Genomic DNA, 15,040 nt, shown 5'->3' with positions numbered 1-15,040 from the left:
GAAATTTTAGCATGTCCTAATGGCCGGTTAGCTCAGTTGGTTAGAGCGCGGTGCTAATAACGCTGAGGTCGTGGGTTCGATCCCCATATCGGCCAGTCTTTATTTTGTGTGTCTGTTGAACACCATTGGCGGCATTTGATTGCATCAACGTTTAGAAAATGAAATTTGAAATCCGATGTTGCTCGAATGTAAAATTGTGAGAATAGTGCGACGAATGGCATCATGGGAATCATCTGCATGTAGGTCACTCAAAATGCTTTGCGTTCTCTTGAACGCTATTGGCTGACTTTACTACCAGCATCTTGTGGTTAATAGAAGTTGCATTCTGCAAGCACTTAGTTATGCGACCTTGAACTAGTTAGAATAAAACTCTGTATTTCAAATTATGTAACAGCCGTCAATAACATTTTTGAAACGCAGAGATTTGATAATGTGCTATTGCATTTGTTTTCAAAATACGATTATAGAAATGCCAGCATGACGTAATGGCCGGTTAGCTCAGTTGGTTAGAGCGCGATGCTAATAACGCTGTGGTCGTGGGTTCGATCCCCATATCGGCCAGTCTTTATTTTGTGTGTCTGTTGAACACCGTTGGCGGCATTCGGTTGCATCAACGTTTGGAAAATGAAATATGAAATCCGCTGTTGCTCGAATGCAAAATTGTGAGAATAGTGCGACGAATGTCGTTGTGGGAATCATCTGCATGTAGGTCACTCAAAATGCTTTGCGTTTTCTCGAAGGCTATTGGCTTATTTTACTACCAGTATCTTGTGCTTAACAGACGTTGCATTCTGCAAGCACTTAGTTATGCGTCCTTAAACTAGTTACAATAATACAGCGAATTTCAAATTACGAAATATCAGCCTTCAATAACCACTTCGAACGAAACAGATTTAATAATGTGCTATCGTATTTGTTTTCAAAACACGATTACCGAAATTTTAACATGTCGTAATGGCCGGTTAGCTCAGTTGGTTAGAGCGCGGTGCTAATAACGCTGAGATCGTGGGTTCGATCCCCATATCGGCCAGTCTTTATTTTGTGTGTCTGTTGAACACCAATGGCGGCATTTGATTGCATCAACGTTTAGAAAATGAAATTTGAAATCCGATGTTGGTCGAATGTAAAATTGTGAGAATAGTGCGACGAATGGCATCGTGGGAATCATCTGCATGTAGGTCACTCAAAATGCTTTGCGTACTCTTGAACGCTATTGGCTGATTCTACTACGGCATCTTGTGGGTAATAGACGTTGCATTCTGCAAGCACTTAGTTATGCGTCCTTAAACTAGTTAAACTAATACAGCGAATTTCAAATTACGAAATATCAGCCTTCAATAACCACTTCGAACGACACAGAATTAATAATGTGCTATCGTATTTGTTTTCAAAACACGATTACCGAAATTTTAACATGTCGTAATGGCCGGTTAGCTCAGTTGGTTAGAGCGCGGTGCTAATAACGCTGAGGTCGTGGGTTCGATCCCCATATCGGCCAGTCTTTATTTTGTGTGTCTGTTGAACACCAATGGCGGCATTTGATTGCATCAGCGTTTAGAAAATGAAATTTGAAATCCGATGTTGCTCGAATGTAAAATTGTGAGAATAGTGCGACGAATGGCATCATGGGAATCATCTGCATGTAGGTCACTCAAAATGCTTTGCGTTCTCTTGAACGCTATTGGCTGACTTTACTCCCAGCATTTTGTGGTTAACAGAAGTTGCATTCTGCAAGCACTTAGTTATGTGACCTTGAACTAGTTAGGATAAAACTCTGTATTTCAAATTATGTAACAACAGCCGTCAATAACTAGTTTGAAACGCAGAGATTTGATAATGTGCTATTGCAGTTGTTTTCATAATACGACGATCGAAATTCTAGCATGACGTAATGGCCGGTTACCTCAGTTGGTTATAGCGCGGTGCTAATAACGCTAAGGTCGTGGATTCGATCCCCATAACGGCCAGTCTTTATTTTGTGTATCTGTTGAACACCGTTAGCGGCATTCGGTTGCATCAACGTTTGGAAAATGAAATATGAAATCCGCTGTTGCTCGAATGTAAAATTGTGAGAATAGTGAGACGAATGGGATCGTGGGAATCATCTGCATGTAGGTCACTCAAAATGCTTTGCGTTCTCTTGAACGCTATTGGCTGACTTTACTACCAGAATCTTGTGGTTAATAGAAGTTGCATTCTGCAAGCACTTAGTTATGCGACCTTGAACTAGTTAGAATAAAACTCTGTATTTCAAATTATGTAACAACAGTCGTCAATAACATTTTTGAAACGCAGAGATTTGATAATGTGCTATTGCATTTGTTTTCAAAATACGATTATAGAAATGCCAGCATGACGTAATGGCCGGTTAGCTCAGTTGGTTAGACCGCTGTGCTAATAACGCTGAGGTCGTGGATTCGATCCCCATAACGGCCAGTCTTTATTTTGTGTGTCTGTTGAACACCATTGGCGGCATTTGATTGCATCAACGTTTGGATATTGAAATTAAAAATACGCTGTTGCTCGAGTGTAAAATTGTGAGAATGGTGCGACGAATGGCATCGTGGGAATCATCTGCATGTAGGTCACTCAAAATGCTTTGCGTACTCTTGAACGCTATTGGCTGATTCTACTACCAGCATCTTGTGGATAATAGACGTTGCATTCTGCAAGCACTTAGTTATGCGACCTTGAAATAGTTAGAATAAAACAGCGAATTTCAAATTACGAAATATCAGCCTTCAATAACCACTTCGAACGACACAGAATTAATAATGTGCTATCGTATTTGTTTTCAAAACACGTTTACCGAAATTTTAACATGTCGTAATGGCCTGTTAGCTCAGTTGGTTAGAGCGCGGTGCTAATAACGCTGAGATCGTGGGTTCGATCCCCATATCGGCCAGTCTTTATTTTGTGTGTCTGTTGAACACCAATGGCGGCATTTGATTGCATCAACGTTTAGAAAATGAAATTTGAAATCCGATGTTGCTCGAATGTAAAATTGTGAGAATAGTGCGACGAATGGCATCGTGGGAATCATCTGCATGTAGGTCACTCAAAATGCTTTGCGTACTCTTGAACGCTATTGGCTGATTCTACTACGGCATCTTGTGGGTAATAGACGTTGCATTCTGCAAGCACTTAGTTATGCGTCCTTAAACTAGTTAAAATAATACAGCGAATTTCAAATTACGAAATATCAGCCTTCAATAACCACTTCGAACGACACAGAATTAATAATGTGCTATCGTATTTGTTTTCAAAACACGATTACCGAAATTTTAACATGTCGTAATGGCCGGTTAGCTCAGTTGGTTAGAGCGCGGTGCTAATAACGCTGAGGTCGTGGGTTCGATCCCCATATCGGCCAGTCTTTATTTTGTGTGTCTGTTGAACACCAATGGCGGCATTTGATTGCATCAGCGTTTAGAAAATGAAATTTGAAATCCGATGTTGCTCGAATGTAAAATTGTGAGAATAGTGCGACGAATGGCATCATGGGAATCATCTGCATGTAGGTCACTCAAAATGCTTTGCGTTCTCTTGAACGCTATTGGCTGACTTTACTCCCAGCATTTTGTGGTTAACAGAAGTTGCATTCTGCAAGCACTTAGTTATGTGACCTTGAACTAGTTAGGATAAAACTCTGTATTTCAAATTATGTAACAACAGCCGTCAATAACTAGTTTGAAACGCAGAGATTTGATAATGTGCTATTGCAGTTGTTTTCATAATACGACGATCGAAATTCTAGCATGACGTAATGGCCGGTTACCTCAGTTGGTTATAGCGCGGTGCTAATAACGCTAAGGTCGTGGATTCGATCCCCATAACGGCCAGTCTTTATTTTGTGTATCTGTTGAACACCGTTAGCGGCATTCGGTTGCATCAACGTTTGGAAAATGAAATATGAAATCCGCTGTTGCTCGAATGTAAAATTGTGAGAATAGTGAGACGAATGGGATCGTGGGAATCATCTGCATGTAGGTCACTCAAAATGCTTTGCGTTCTCTTGAACGCTATTGGCTGACTTTACTACCAGAATCTTGTGGTTAATAGAAGTTGCATTCTGCAAGCACTTAGTTATGCGACCTTGAACTAGTTAGAATAAAACTCTGTATTTCAAATTATGTAACAACAGTCGTCAATAACATTTTTGAAACGCAGAGATTTGATAATGTGCTATTGCATTTGTTTTCAAAATACGATTATAGAAATGCCAGCATGACGTAATGGCCGGTTAGCTCAGTTGGTTAGACCGCTGTGCTAATAACGCTGAGGTCGTGGATTCGATCCCCATAACGGCCAGTCTTTATTTTGTGTGTCTGTTGAACACCATTGGCGGCATTTGATTGCATCAACGTTTGGATATTGAAATTAAAAATACGCTGTTGCTCGAGTGTAAAATTGTGAGAATGGTGCGACGAATGGCATCGTGGGAATCATCTGCATGTAGGTCACTCAAAATGCTTTGCGTACTCTTGAACGCTATTGGCTGATTCTACTACCAGCATCTTGTGGATAATAGACGTTGCATTCTGCAAGCACTTAGTTATGCGACCTTGAAATAGTTAGAATAAAACAGCGAATTTCAAATTACGAAATATCAGCCTTCAATAACCACTTCGAACGACACAGAATTAATAATGTGCTATCGTATTTGTTTTCAAAACACGTTTACCGAAATTTTAACATGTCGTAATGGCCTGTTAGCTCAGTTGGTTAGAGCGCGGTGCTAATAACGCTGAGATCGTGGGTTCGATCCCCATATCGGCCAGTCTTTATTTTGTGTGTCTGTTGAACACCAATGGCGGCATTTGATTGCATCAACGTTTAGAAAATGAAATTTGAAATCCGATGTTGCTCGAATGTAAAATTGTGAGAATAGTGCGACGAATGGCATCGTGGGAATCATCTGCATGTAGGTCACTCAAAATGCTTTGCGTACTCTTGAACGCTATTGGCTGATTCTACTACGGCATCTTGTGGGTAATAGACGTTGCATTCTGCAAGCACTTAGTTATGCGTCCTTAAACTAGTTAAAATAATACAGCGAATTTCAAATTACGAAATATCAGCCTTCAATAACCACTTCGAACGACACAGAATTAATAATGTGCTATCGTATTTGTTTTCAAAACACGATTACCGAAATTTTAACATGTCGTAATGGCCGGTTAGCTCAGTTGGTTAGAGCGCGGTGCTAATAACGCTGAGGTCGTGGGTTCGATCCCCATATCGGCCAGTCTTTATTTTGTGTGTCTGTTGAACACCAATGGCGGCATTTGATTGCATCAGCGTTTAGAAAATGAAATTTGAAATCCGATGTTGCTCGAATGTAAAATTGTGAGAATAGTGCGACGAATGGCATCATGGGAATCATCTGCATGTAGGTCACTCAAAATGCTTTGCGTTCTCTTGAACGCTATTGGCTGACTTTACTCCCAGCATTTTGTGGTTAACAGAAGTTGCATTCTGCAAGCACTTAGTTATGTGACCTTGAACTAGTTAGGATAAAACTCTGTATTTCAAATTATGTAACAACAGCCGTCAATAACTAGTTTGAAACGCAGAGATTTGATAATGTGCTATTGCAGTTGTTTTCATAATACGACGATCGAAATTCTAGCATGACGTAATGGCCGGTTACCTCAGTTGGTTATAGCGCGGTGCTAATAACGCTAAGGTCGTGGATTCGATCCCCATAACGGCCAGTCTTTATTTTGTGTATCTGTTGAACACCGTTAGCGGCATTCGGTTGCATCAACGTTTGGAAAATGAAATATGAAATCCGCTGTTGCTCGAATGTAAAATTGTGAGAATAGTGAGACGAATGGGATCGTGGGAATCATCTGCATGTAGGTCACTCAAAATGCTTTGCGTTCTCTTGAACGCTATTGGCTGACTTTACTACCAGCATCTTGTGGTTAATAGAAGTTGCATTCTGCAAGCACTTAGTTATGCGACCTTGAACTAGTTAGAATAAAACTCTGTATTTCAAATTATGTAACAACAGTCGTCAATAACATTTTTGAAACGCAGAGATTTGATAATGTGCTATTGCATTTGTTTTCAAAATACGATTATAGAAATGCCAGCATGACGTAATGGCCGGTTAGCTCAGTTGGTTAGACCGCAGTGCTAATAACGCTGAGGTCGTGGATTCGATCCCCATAACGGCCAGTCTTTATTTTGTGTATCTGTTGAACACCGTTAGCGGCATTCGGTTGCATCAACGTTTGGAAAATTAAATATGAAATCCGCTGTTGCTCGAATGTAAAATTGTGAGAATAGTGAGACGAATGGGATCGTGGGAATCATCTGCATGTAGGTCACTCAAAATGCTTTGCGTTCTCTTGAACGCTATTGGCTGACTTTACTACCAGCATCTTGTGGTTAATAGAAGTTGCATTCTGCAAGCACTTAGTTATGCGACCTTGAACTAGTTAGAATAAAACTCTGTATTTCAAATTATGTAACAGCCGTCAATAACATTTTTGAAACGCAGAGATTTGATAATGTGCTATTGCATTTGTTTTCAAAATACGATTATAGAAATGCCAGCATGACGTAATGGCCGGTTAGCTCAGTTGGTTAGAGCGCGATGCTAATAACGCTGAGGTCGTGGGTTCGATCCCCATATCGGCCAGTCTTTATTTTGTGTGTCTGTTGAACACCATTGGCGGCATTTGATTGCATCAACGTTTGGATATTGAAATTAAAAATACGCTGTTGCTCGAGTGTAAAATTGTGAGAATGGTGCGACGAATGGCATCGTGGGAATCATCTGCATGTAGGTCACTCAAAATGCTTTGCGTACTCTTGAACGCTATTGGCTGATTCTACTACCAGCATTTTGTGGATAATAGACGTTGCATTCTGCAAGCACTTAGTTATGCGACCTTGAAACAGTTAGAATAAAACTATGTATTTCAAATTATGTAACAGCCGTCAATAACATTTTTGAAACGCAGAGATTTGATAATGTGCTATTGCATTTGTTTTCAAAATACGATTATAGAAATGCCAGCATGACGTAATGGCCGGTTAGCTCAGTTGGTTAGAGCGCGATGCTAATAACGCTGAGGTCGTGGGTTCGATCCCCATATCGGCCAGTCTTTATTTTGTGTGTCTGTTGAACACCGTTGGCGGCATTCGTTGCATCAACGTTTGGAAAATGAAATATGAAATCCGCTGTTGCTCGAATGTAAAATTGTGAGAATAGTGCGACGAATGGCATTGTGGGAATCATCTGCATGTAGGTCACTCAAAATGCTTTGCGTACTCTTGAACGCTATTGGCTTATTTTACTACCAGCATCTTGTGGGTAATAGACGTTGCATTCTGCAAGCACTTAGTTATGCGACCTTAAAATAGTTAGAATAAAACTCTGTATTTCAAATTATGTAACAACAGTCGTCAATAACCTTTTTGAAACGCAGAGATTTGATAATGTGCTATCGTATTTGTTTTCAAAACACGATTACCGAAATTTTGGCATGTCGTAATGGCCGGTTAGCTCAGTTGGTTAGACCGCAGTGCTAATAACGCTGAGGTCGTGGATTCGATCCCCATAACGGCCAGTCTTTATTTTGTGTATCTGTTGAACACCGTTAGCGGCATTCGGTTGCATCAACGTTTGGAAAATGAAATATGAAATCCGCTGTTGCTCGAATGTAAAATTGTGAGAATAGTGAGACGAATGGGATCGTGGGAATCATCTGCATGTAGGTCACTCAAAATGCTTTGCGTTCTCTTGAACGCTATTGGCTGACTTTACTACCAGCATCTTGTGGTTAATAGAAGTTGCATTCTGCAAGCACTTAGTTATGCGACCTTGAACTAGTTAGAATAAAACTCTGTATTTCAAATTATGTAACAGCCGTCAATAACATTTTTGAAACGCAGAGATTTGATAATGTGCTATTGCATTTGTTTTCAAAATACGATTATAGAAATGCCAGCATGACGTAATGGCCGGATAGCTCAGTTGGTTAGAGCGCGATGCTAATAACGCTGAGGTCGTGGGTTCGATCCCCATATCGGCCAGTCTTTATTTTGTGTGTCTGTTGAACACCATTGGCGGCATTTGATTGCATCAACGTTTGGATATTGAAATTAAAAATACGCTGTTGCTCGAGTGTAAAATTGTGAGAATGGTGCGACGAATGGCATCGTGGGAATCATCTGCATGTAGGTCACTCAAAATGCTTTGCGTACTCTTGAACGCTATTGGCTGATTCTACTACCAGCATCTTGTGGATAATAGACGTTGCATTCTGCAAGCACTTAGTTATGCGACCTTGAAATAGTTAGAATAAAACAGCGAATTTCAAATTACGAAATATCAGCCTTCAATAACCACTTCGAACGACACAGAATTAATAATGTGCTATCGTATTTGTTTTCAAAACACGATTACCGAAATTTTAACATGTCGTAATGGCCGGTTAGCTCAGTTGGTTAGAGCGCGGTGCTAATAACGCTGAGATCGTGGGTTCGATCCCCATATCGGCCAGTCTTTATTTTGTGTGTCTGTTGAACACCAATGGCGGCATTTGATTGCATCAACGTTTAGAAAATGAAATTTGAAATCCGATGTTGCTCGAATGTAAAATTGTGAGAATAGTGCGACGAATGGCATCGTGGGAATCATCTGCATGTAGGTCACTCAAAATGCTTTGCGTACTCTTGAACGCTATTGGCTGATTCTACTACGGCATCTTGTGGGTAATAGACGTTGCATTCTGCAAGCACTTAGTTATGCGTCCTTAAACTAGTTAAAATAATACAGCGAATTTCAAATTACGAAATATCAGCCTTCAATAACCACTTCGAACGACACAGAATTAATAATGTGCTATCGTATTTGTTTTCAAAACACGATTACCGAAATTTTAACATGTCGTAATGGCCGGTTAGCTCAGTTGGTTAGAGCGCGGTGCTAATAACGCTGAGGTCAGTCTTTATTTTGTGTGTCTGTTGAACACCAATGGCGGCATTTGATTGCATCAGCGTTTAGAAAATGAAATTTGAAATCCGATGTTGCTCGAATGTAAAATTGTGAGAATAGTGCGACGAATGGCATCATGGGAATCATCTGCATGTAGGTCACTCAAAATGCTTTGCGTTCTCTTGAACGCTATTGGCTGACTTTACTCCCAGCATTTTGTGGTTAACAGAAGTTGCATTCTGCAAGCACTTAGTTATGTGACCTTGAACTAGTTAGGATAAAACTCTGTATTTCAAATTATGTAACAACAGCCGTCAATAACTAGTTTGAAACGCAGAGATTTGATAATGTGCTATTGCAGTTGTTTTCATAATACGACGATCGAAATTCTAGCATGACGTAATGGCCGGTTACCTCAGTTGGTTATAGCGCTGTGCTAATAACGCTAAGGTCGTGGATTCGATCCCCATAACGGCCAGTCTTTATTTTGTGTATCTGTTGAACACCGTTAGCGGCATTCGGTTGCATCAACGTTTGGAAAATTAAATATGAAATCCGCTGTTGCTCGAATGTAAAATTGTGAGAATAGTGAGACGAATGGGATCGTGGGAATCATCTGCATGTAGGTCACTCAAAATGCTTTGCGTTCTCTTGAACGCTATTGGCTGACTTTACTACCAGCATCTTGTGGTTAATAGAAGTTGCATTCTGCAAGCACTTAGTTATGCGACCTTGAACTAGTTAGAATAAAACTCTGTATTTCAAATTATGTAACAGCCGTCAATAACATTTTTGAAACGCAGAGATTTGATAATGTGCTATTGCATTTGTTTTCAAAATACGATTATAGAAATGCCAGCATGACGTAATGGCCGGTTAGCTCAGTTGGTTAGAGCGCGATGCTAATAACGCTGAGGTCGTGGGTTCGATCCCCATATCGGCCAGTCTTTATTTTGTGTGTCTGTTGAACACCATTGGCGGCATTTGATTGCATCAACGTTTGGATATTGAAATTAAAAATACGCTGTTGCTCGAGTGTAAAATTGTGAGAATGGTGCGACGAATGGCATCGTGGGAATCATCTGCATGTAGGTCACTCAAAATGCTTTGCGTACTCTTGAACGCTATTGGCTGATTCTACTACCAGCATCTTGTGGATAATAGACGTTGCATTCTGCAAGCACTTAGTTATGCGACCTTGAAACAGTTAGAATAAAACTCTGTATTTCAAATTATGTAACAGCCGTCAATAACATTTTTGAAACGCAGAGATTTGATAATGTGCTATTGCATTTGTTTTCAAAATACGATTATAGAAATGCCAGCATGACGTAATGGCCGGTTAGCTCAGTTGGTTAGAGCGCGATGCTAATAACGCTGAGGTCGTGGGTTCGATCCCCATATCGGCCAGTCTTTATTTTGTGTGTCTGTTGAACACCGTTGGCGGCATTCGGTTGCATCAACGTTTGGAAAATGAAATATGAAATCCGCTGTTGCTCGAATGTAAAATTGTGAGAATAGTGCGACGAATGGCATTGTGGGAATCATCTGCATGTAGGTCACTCAAAATGCTTTGCGTACTCTTGAACGCTATTGGCTTATTTTACTACCAGCATCTTGTGGGTAATAGACGTTGCATTCTGCAAGCACTTAGTTATGCGACCTTAAAATAGTTAGAATAAAACTCTGTATTTCAAATTATGTAACAACAGTCGTCAATAACCTTTTTGAAACGCAGAGATTTGATAATGTGCTATCGTATTTGTTTTCAAAACACGATTACCGAAATTTTAGCATGTCGTAATGGCCGGTTAGCTCAGTTGGTTAGACCGCAGTGCTAATAACGCTGAGGTCGTGGATTCGATCCCCATAACGGCCAGTCTTTATTTTGTGTATCTGTTGAACACCGTTAGCGGCATTCGGTTGCATCAACGTTTGGAAAATGAAATATGAAATCCGCTGTTGCTCGAATGTAAAATTGTGAGAATAGTGAGACGAATGGGATCGTGGGAATCATCTGCATGTAGGTCACTCAAAATGCTTTGCGTTCTCTTGAACGCTATTGGCTGACTTTACTACCAGCATCTTGTGGTTAATAGAAGTTGCATTCTGCAAGCACTTAGTTATGCGACCTTGAACTAGTTAGAATAAAACTCTGTATTTCAAATTATGTAACAGCCGTCAATAACATTTTTGAAACGCAGAGATTTGATAATGTGCTATTGCATTTGTTTTCAAAATACGATTATAGAAATGCCAGCATGACGTAATGGCCGGTTAGCTCAGTTGGTTAGAGCGCGATGCTAATAACGCTGAGGTCGTGGGTTCGATCCCCATATCGGCCAGTCTTTATTTTGTGTGTCTGTTGAACACCATTGGCGGCATTTGATTGCATCAACGTTTGGATATTGAAATTAAAGATACGCTGTTGCTCGAGTGTAAAATTGTGAGAATGGTGCGACGAATGGCATCGTGGGAATCATCTGCATGTAGGTCACTCAAAATGCTTTGCGTACTCTTGAACGCTTTTGGCTGATTCTACTACCAGCATCTTGTGGATAATAGACGTTGCATTCTGCAAGCACTTAGTTATGCGACCTTGAAATAGTTAGAATAAAACAGCGAATTTCAAATTACGAAATATCAGCCTTCAATAACCACTTCGAACGACACAGATTTAATAATGTGCTATCGTATTTGTTTTCAAAACACGATTACCGAAATTTTAACATGTCGTAATGGCCGGTTAGCTCAGTTGGTTAGAGCGCGGTGCTAATAACGCTGAGGTCGTGGGTTCGATCCCCATATCGGCCAGTCTTTATTTTGTGTGTCTGTTGAACACCAATGGCGGCATTTGATTGCATCAGCGTTTAGAAAATAAAATTTGAAATCCGATGTTGCTCGAATGTAAAATTGTGAGAATAGTGCGACGAATGGCATCATGGGAATCATCTGCATGTAGGTCATTCAAAATGCTTTGCGTTCTCTTGAACGATATTGGCTGACTTTACTCCCAGCATTTTGTGGTTAACAGACGTTGCATTCTGCAAGCACTTAGTTATGCGACCTTAAAATAGTTAGAATAAAACTCTGTATTTCAAATTATGTAACAACAGTCGTCAATAACCTTTTTGAAACGCAGAGATTTGATAATGTGCTATCGTATTTGTTTTCAAAACACGATTACCGAAATTTTAGCATGTCGTAATGGCCAGTTAGCTCAGTTGGTTAGACCGCAGTGCTAATAACGCTGAGGTCGTGGATTCGATCCCCATAACGGCCAGTCTTTATTTTGTGTATCTGTTGAACACCGTTAGCGGCATTCGGTTGCATCAACGTTTGGAAAATGAAATATGAAATCCGCTGTTGCTCGAATGTAAAATTGTGAGAATAGTGAGACGAATGGGATCGTGGGAATCATCTGCATGTAGGTCACTCAAAATGCTTTGCGTTCTCTTGAACGCTATTGGCTGACTTTACTACCAGCATCTTGTGGTTAATAGAAGTTGCATTCTGCAAGCACTTAGTTATGCGACCTTGAACTAGTTAGAATAAAACTCTGTATTTCAAATTATGTAACAGCCGTCAATAACATTTTTGAAACGCAGAGATTTGATAATGTGCTATTGCATTTGTTTTCAAAATACGATTATAGAAATGCCAGCATGACGTAATGGCCGGTTAGCTCAGTTGGTTAGAGCGCGATGCTAATAACGCTGAGGTCGTGGGTTCGATCCCCATATCGGCCAGTCTTTATTTTGTGTGTCTGTTGAACACCATTGGCGGCATTTGATTGCATCAACGTTTGGATATTGAAATTAAAGATACGCTGTTGCTCGAGTGTAAAATTGTGAGAATGGTGCGACGAATGGCATCATGGGAATCATCTGCATGTAGGTCACTCAAAATGCTTTGCGTACTCTTGAACGCTTTTGGCTGATTCTACTACCAGCATCTTGTGGATAATAGACGTTGCATTCTGCAAGCACTTAGTTATGCGACCTTGAAATAGTTAGAATAAAACAGCGAATTTCAAATTACGAAATATCAGCCTTCAATAACCACTTCGAACGACACAGATTTAATAATGTGCTATCGTATTTGTTTTCAAAACACGATTACCGAAATTTTAACATGTCGTAATGGCCGGTTAGCTCAGTTGGTTAGAGCGCGGTGCTAATAACGCTGAGGTCGTGGGTTCGATCCCCATATAGGCCAGTCTTTATTTTGTGTGTCTGTTGAACACCAATGGCGGCATTTGATTGCATCAGCGTTTAGAAAATAAAATTTGAAATCCGATGTTGCTCGAATGTAAAATTGTGAGAATAGTGCGACGAATGGCATCATGGGAATCATCTGCATGTAGGTCACTCAAAATGCTTTGCGTTCTCTTGAACGCTATTGGCTGACTTTACTCCCAGCATTTTGTGGTTAACAGACGTTGCATTCTGCAAGCACTTAGTTATGCGACCTTAAAATAGTTAGAATAAAACTCTGTATTTCAAATTATGTAACAACAGTCGTCAATAACCTTTTTGAAACGCACAGATTTAATAATGTGCTATCGTATTTGTTTTCAAAACACGATTACCGAAATGTTAGCATGTCGTAATGGCCGGTTAGCTCAGTTGGTTAGAGCGCGGTGCTAATAACGCTGAGGTCGTGGGTTCGATCCCCATATCGGCCAGTCTTTATTTTGTGTGTCTGTTGAACACCATTGGCGGCATTTGATTGCATCAACGTTTGGATATTGAAATTAAAAATACGCTGTTGCTCGAGTGTAAAATTGTGAGAATGGTGCGACGAATGGCATCGTGGGAATCATCTGCATGTAGGTCACTCAAAATGCTTTGCGTACTCTTGAACGCTATTGGCTGATTCTACTACCAGCATCTTGTGGATAATAGACGTTGCATTCTGCAAGCACTTAGTTATGCGACCTTGAAATAGTTAGAATAAAACAGCGAATTTCAAATTACGAAATATCAGCCTTCAATAACCACTTCGAACGACACAGAATTAATAATGTGCTATCGTATTTGTTTTCAAAACACGATTACCGAAATTTTAACATGTCGTAATGGCCGGTTAGCTCAGTTGGTTAGAGCGCGGTGCTAATAACGCTGAGGTCGTGGGTTCGATCCCCATATCGGCCAGTCTTTATTTTGTGTGTCTGTTGAACACCAATGGCGGCATTTGATTGCATCAGCGTTTAGAAAATGAAATTTGAAATCCGATGTTGCTCGAATGTAAAATTGTGAGAATAGTGCGACGAATGGCATCATGGGAATCATCTGCATGTAGGTCACTCAAAATGCTTTGCGTTCTCTTGAACGCTATTGGCTGACTTTACTCCCAGCATTTTGTGGTTAACAGACGTTGCATTCTGCAAGCACTTAGTTATGCGACCTTAAAATAGTTAGAATAAAACTCTGTATTTCAAATTATGTAACAACAGTCGTCAATAACCTTTTTGAAACGCAGAGATTTGATAATGTGCTATTGCATTTGTTTTCAAAATACGATTACCGAAATTTTAACATGTCGTAATGGCCGGTTAGCTCAGTTGGTTAGAGCGCGATGCTAATAACGCTGAGGTCGTGGATTCGATCCCCATATCGGCCAGTCTTTATTTTGTGTGTCTGTTGAACACCGTTGGCGGCATTCGTTGCATCAACGTTTGGAAAATGAAATATGAAATCCGCTGTTGCTCGAATGTAAAATTGTGAGAATAGTGCGACGAATGGCATTGTGGGAATCATCTGCATGTAGGTCACTCAAAATGCTTTGCGTACTCTTGAACGCTATTGGCTTATTTTACTACCAGCATCTTGTGGGTAATAGACGTTGCATTCTGCAAGCACTTAGTTATGCGACCTTAAAATAGTTAGAATAAAACTCTGTATTTCAAATTATGTAACAACAGTCGTCAATAACCTTTTTGAAACGCAGAGATTTGATAATGTGCTATCGTATTTGTTTTCAAAACACGATTACCGAAATTTTGGCATGTCGTAATGGCCGGTTAGCTCAGTTGGTTAGACCGCAGTGCTAATAACGCTGAGGTCGTGGATTCGATCCCCA

The 15,040-nt window shown here is 40.2% G+C and overlaps 16 non-coding genes across 16 annotated transcripts; all 16 read left to right on the top strand.

Annotated features, from left to right (window-relative positions):
* The first annotated feature begins 21 nt into the window (after positions 1 to 21).
* Positions 22 to 95, top strand: TRNAI-AAU (transfer RNA isoleucine (anticodon AAU)). The gene has a single exon. It is a non-coding gene; the product is annotated as a tRNA-Ile (tRNA).
* An 861-nt stretch (positions 96 to 956) lies between these two features.
* Positions 957 to 1,030, top strand: TRNAI-AAU (transfer RNA isoleucine (anticodon AAU)). The gene has a single exon. It is a non-coding gene; the product is annotated as a tRNA-Ile (tRNA).
* Positions 1,031 to 1,424: 394 nt separating this feature from the next.
* Positions 1,425 to 1,498, top strand: TRNAI-AAU (transfer RNA isoleucine (anticodon AAU)). Its single transcript has one exon. It is a non-coding gene; the product is annotated as a tRNA-Ile (tRNA).
* A 1,801-nt stretch (positions 1,499 to 3,299) lies between these two features.
* On the top strand, positions 3,300 to 3,373 carry TRNAI-AAU (transfer RNA isoleucine (anticodon AAU)). Its single transcript has one exon. It is a non-coding gene; the product is annotated as a tRNA-Ile (tRNA).
* Positions 3,374 to 5,174: 1,801 nt separating this feature from the next.
* TRNAI-AAU (transfer RNA isoleucine (anticodon AAU)) lies at positions 5,175 to 5,248 on the top strand. The gene has a single exon. It is a non-coding gene; the product is annotated as a tRNA-Ile (tRNA).
* Positions 5,249 to 6,578: 1,330 nt separating this feature from the next.
* On the top strand, positions 6,579 to 6,652 carry TRNAI-AAU (transfer RNA isoleucine (anticodon AAU)). Its single transcript has one exon. It is a non-coding gene; the product is annotated as a tRNA-Ile (tRNA).
* A 392-nt stretch (positions 6,653 to 7,044) lies between these two features.
* TRNAI-AAU (transfer RNA isoleucine (anticodon AAU)) lies at positions 7,045 to 7,118 on the top strand. The gene has a single exon. It is a non-coding gene; the product is annotated as a tRNA-Ile (tRNA).
* Positions 7,119 to 8,447: 1,329 nt separating this feature from the next.
* TRNAI-AAU (transfer RNA isoleucine (anticodon AAU)) lies at positions 8,448 to 8,521 on the top strand. The gene has a single exon. It is a non-coding gene; the product is annotated as a tRNA-Ile (tRNA).
* A 1,305-nt stretch (positions 8,522 to 9,826) lies between these two features.
* On the top strand, positions 9,827 to 9,900 carry TRNAI-AAU (transfer RNA isoleucine (anticodon AAU)). Its single transcript has one exon. It is a non-coding gene; the product is annotated as a tRNA-Ile (tRNA).
* A 392-nt stretch (positions 9,901 to 10,292) lies between these two features.
* TRNAI-AAU (transfer RNA isoleucine (anticodon AAU)) lies at positions 10,293 to 10,366 on the top strand. The gene has a single exon. It is a non-coding gene; the product is annotated as a tRNA-Ile (tRNA).
* Positions 10,367 to 11,227: 861 nt separating this feature from the next.
* On the top strand, positions 11,228 to 11,301 carry TRNAI-AAU (transfer RNA isoleucine (anticodon AAU)). Its single transcript has one exon. It is a non-coding gene; the product is annotated as a tRNA-Ile (tRNA).
* Positions 11,302 to 11,696: 395 nt separating this feature from the next.
* TRNAI-AAU (transfer RNA isoleucine (anticodon AAU)) lies at positions 11,697 to 11,770 on the top strand. Its single transcript has one exon. It is a non-coding gene; the product is annotated as a tRNA-Ile (tRNA).
* An 861-nt stretch (positions 11,771 to 12,631) lies between these two features.
* TRNAI-AAU (transfer RNA isoleucine (anticodon AAU)) lies at positions 12,632 to 12,705 on the top strand. Its single transcript has one exon. It is a non-coding gene; the product is annotated as a tRNA-Ile (tRNA).
* Positions 12,706 to 13,100: 395 nt separating this feature from the next.
* Positions 13,101 to 13,174, top strand: TRNAI-AAU (transfer RNA isoleucine (anticodon AAU)). The gene has a single exon. It is a non-coding gene; the product is annotated as a tRNA-Ile (tRNA).
* Positions 13,175 to 13,569: 395 nt separating this feature from the next.
* TRNAI-AAU (transfer RNA isoleucine (anticodon AAU)) lies at positions 13,570 to 13,643 on the top strand. Its single transcript has one exon. It is a non-coding gene; the product is annotated as a tRNA-Ile (tRNA).
* Positions 13,644 to 14,038: 395 nt separating this feature from the next.
* On the top strand, positions 14,039 to 14,112 carry TRNAI-AAU (transfer RNA isoleucine (anticodon AAU)). The gene has a single exon. It is a non-coding gene; the product is annotated as a tRNA-Ile (tRNA).
* The last annotated feature ends 928 nt before the right edge of the window (positions 14,113 to 15,040 follow it).

Source organism: Saccoglossus kowalevskii, chromosome 2 (assembly GCF_978046115.1).
Source record: "Saccoglossus kowalevskii chromosome 2, keSacKowa6.1, whole genome shotgun sequence".
Lineage (NCBI taxonomy): Eukaryota > Metazoa > Hemichordata > Enteropneusta > Harrimaniidae > Saccoglossus > Saccoglossus kowalevskii.
This window is presented reverse-complemented; position numbering and strand designations above follow the sequence as displayed.